Source organism: Ascidia mentula (assembly GCF_947561715.1).
Source record: "Ascidia mentula chromosome 2 unlocalized genomic scaffold, kaAscMent1.1 SUPER_2_unloc_2, whole genome shotgun sequence".
Lineage (NCBI taxonomy): Eukaryota > Metazoa > Chordata > Ascidiacea > Phlebobranchia > Ascidiidae > Ascidia > Ascidia mentula.
This window is the reverse complement of record NW_028113665.1, coordinates 130,001-132,500: the sequence shown is the minus strand read 5'-3', so window position 1 is coordinate 132,500 and position 2,500 is coordinate 130,001. Positions and strand designations below refer to the sequence as shown.

The following is a 2,500-nucleotide window of genomic DNA, read 5'->3' as shown; positions in this document are numbered from 1 at the left end:
CGCACGCTCTCGCTCGACCTCTCCGGCAGAGCGGACGAGATCGGCCGGTGATGCGGCCGTCCAGAGAGACGGCATCTCACCTCCGCCGGACCGCGCCGACATTCACTTTCACTGCGCCCATGGGTTTCGCACTGCCCCGTGGCTCGCGCGCACGTTAGACTCCTTGGTCCGTGTTTCAAGACGGGTCGGGAAGGTGGCTGACGTTAGCCGCGGACCCCGTGCGTCTCGCGCGGCGCTGCCCACCCGCAACCGACACGCCGCAACTGGGCACTGAGCACAGTCCCCAACCGGCGACGCACAGTCCCCAACCGGCGACGCACCGGCTCGGACGGGACGCCCGGCCCACGAAGGGCAGACGCGGCGATCCCTCCTCGCCCGGGCGACGGGCCGACGTGTCCGCGCGCCTATAACACCCACCCGGGGGCGGGCTACCTTGCGCGCGGCCTTCTCGCCGCCTCCCAGACGGTCGCGGCCTTCGCACGGCGCTAGTGCGCTGGAGCTGCTCGGAGGACAGCGCGAACGACGGGCCGCAAGGCTCCGCACGCCCACACGCTCCGCTCGGCTTCAGCTGAAAGCGTCGCGCGACTCGACAGGCCCTCCCGTTTGCCTCTCGACGGTTTCACGTACTCTTTAACTCTCTCTTCAAAGTGCTTTTCAACTTTCCCTCACGGTACTTGTTCGCTATCGGTCTCGCGACAGTATTTAGCCTTAGATGGAGTTTACCACCCGCTTTGGGCTGCATTCCCAAACAACCCGACTCTGGGAAGACGCAGAGCGCGCGCCCTCGCCGCCACCATGGGCCTGACACCCGCACCGGGACGAGGCCTCGATCAGAAGGACGCGGGCGGCGAACGACGTACGCGCAGCGAATTCCTTACGCCACAATTCCACGCGCCGCAGAGGCGCGCGGATTCGGCGATGGGCACTTCCCACTTCACTCGCCGTTACTGGGGGAATCCTCGTTAGTTTCTTTTCCTCCGCTTAGTAATATGCTTAAATTCAGCGGGTAGCCTCGTCCGACCTCAGGCCGATAATCCAGTGCCTCGTTTGCGAGAGACACGCGCGCGCCACCGAAGCTCGTGCGAGCGCCGCGCCCGAACGCGAGCCGTGCTGCTCCGGGCCGGGATCCTCTTCGAGGCCGACTCGTAACGAGACGCACGCCGCGTTCGGTTTCGCGCGCTGACACTGCGTTCGTGCTGTCCTGGGCGGGACGACCGTGGCAACGGCCGACACCGCACCGGCCCGACGCGTCGCCGCGCGGGAACGTTACAACGCGACCCTGAGGCGGGCGTGGCGCCGGGATTGACCCGGTGCCGCAATTTGCGTTCAGAACGTCGATGCTCAATGTGTCCTGCAATTCACATTAATTCACGCAGCTAGCTGCGTCCTTCATCGACTCGCGAGCCGAGTGATCCACCGCCAAGAGCCCTCCGTGACTTCGTCAGTTGGACAAGCGCGACCCAGCCGGATTGCACAGTCGAAAAAAGCGGTGGCCGAGCGGTCGCCAGCCGTAGGCGACGCATGAAGCCAGCCTGGCACATGGCCACGGCACTCGGCGCAGAACGAAACAGGGTGACCGAAGTGCAATCGCGTGCGCCTCAACAGCGACGAAGGGCGTGCGCGGCCGCCAAGATACGGAGCCTTCTCCACCTGTCGAACGCACGACCACTCGATCGGCGATCGGCCGGTAATGATCCTTCCGCAGGTTCACCTACGGAAACCTTGTTACGACTTTTACTTCCTCTAAATGATCAAGTTAGATCGTCTTCTCGGACGCCGGCGCGGCCGTTGCCGAACGCGCCAGGTCCAATCGGAGGACCTCACTAAACCATTCAATCGGTAGTAGCGACGGGCGGTGTGTACAAAGGGCAGGGACGTAATCAACGCGAGCTGATGACTCGCGCTTACTGGGCATTCCTCGTTCAAGGGAAACAATTGCAATTCCCTATCCCTAGCACGACCGGGGTTCAGCGGGTTACCCGGACCTTCCGGCCTAGGCGGCGACACGCTGATCCGGTCAGTGTAGCGCGCGTGCGGCCCCGAACATCTAAGGGCATCACAGACCTGTTATTGCTCAATCTCGTGTGGCTAAGCGCCACTAGTCCCTCTAAGAAGTTCAACGCCGACCGATAGGGTCGCGTAACTAGTTAGCAAGCCAGAGTCTCGTTCGTTATCGGAATTAACCAGACAAATCGCTCCACCAACTAAGAACGGCCATGCACCACCACCCACAGAATCAAGAAAGAGCTCTCAATCTGTCAATCCTCACTGTGTCCGGGCCGGGTGAGATTCCCCGTGTTGAGTCAAATTAAGCCGCAGGCTCCACGCCTGGTGGTGCCCTTCCGTCAATTCCTTTAAGTTTCAGCTTTGCAACCATACTTCCCCCGGAACCCAAAGACTTTGGTTTCCCGCAAGCTGCCGGAGGGGTCGTCAAAGTAACGCCCCCCGATCGCTGGTTGGCATCGTTTATAGTCAGAACTAGGACGGTATCTGATCGTCT

At 62.0% G+C, this 2,500-nt stretch overlaps 3 non-coding genes across 3 annotated transcripts in view; all 3 read right to left on the bottom strand.

Annotated features, from left to right (window-relative positions):
• The window catches only part of LOC145915662 (large subunit ribosomal RNA), a 3,707-nt gene extending 2,677 nt beyond the window's left edge, over window positions 1-1,030 (bottom strand). Inside the window, exon 1 of the ribosomal RNA XR_014404020.1 lies at window positions 1-1,030. This exon is cut by the window's left edge and continues 2,677 nt beyond it. This is a non-coding gene — a ribosomal RNA (large subunit ribosomal RNA).
• A 244-nt stretch (window positions 1,031-1,274) lies between these two features.
• On the bottom strand, window positions 1,275-1,428 carry LOC145915605 (5.8S ribosomal RNA). Its single transcript, XR_014403966.1, has one exon. It is a non-coding gene; the product is annotated as a 5.8S ribosomal RNA (ribosomal RNA).
• Window positions 1,429-1,688: 260 nt separating this feature from the next.
• The window catches only part of LOC145915538 (small subunit ribosomal RNA), a 1,824-nt gene continuing 1,012 nt past the window's right edge, over window positions 1,689-2,500 (bottom strand). Inside the window, exon 1 of the ribosomal RNA XR_014403905.1 lies at window positions 1,689-2,500. This exon is cut by the window's right edge and continues 1,012 nt beyond it. This is a non-coding gene — a ribosomal RNA (small subunit ribosomal RNA).